This window comes from Cariama cristata, unplaced genomic scaffold (assembly GCF_000690535.1).
Source record: "Cariama cristata isolate BGI_N322 unplaced genomic scaffold, ASM69053v1 scaffold6861, whole genome shotgun sequence".
In the NCBI taxonomy this organism is placed as follows: Eukaryota; Metazoa; Chordata; class Aves; order Cariamiformes; family Cariamidae; genus Cariama; species Cariama cristata.
Window position 1 is genome coordinate 24,490 of NW_009601018.1, and position 499 is coordinate 24,988.

Consider the following 499-nt stretch of genomic DNA (forward strand, 5'->3'; position numbering starts at 1 on the left):
ATTGGAAGGCCGCAATGAGGTCACCTCGAAGCCTCCTCTTCTCCAGGCTGAACAACCCCAACTCTCTCAGCCTGTCGTCATAGGAGAGGTGCTCCAGCCCTCGGATCATTTTCGTTGCCCTCCTCTGGACCTTCTCCAACAGGTCCATGTCTCTTAGAGAAGGCTCTGGGACTGTCCTCTTGCTTGCTCTCTCTCTAAAAGAAAAAGTAGTTAATTTTATCCAAATGGAGAAGGCTCTGGGACTCTCCTCTTGCTTGCTCTCTCTTTAAAAGAAAAAGTAGTTAATTTTATCCAAAATTAGGGGAAAAAAGTCAGAAATGTCTTTACCATCTGTGAAGTGAACTTCCCATTTTCTGGCCAGTTCCTTTTACCAGTAGGGCCGCTGACCTTCCTGGCCCCCGAGCAGGGACCGTGTGTTGGGGGCCAAGGAGGACAAACCTCTTCTGGTGATGGCCAAACCAGCCCCTCTCTTATCGGTCTCTTTGGTCCAGAACTCAGC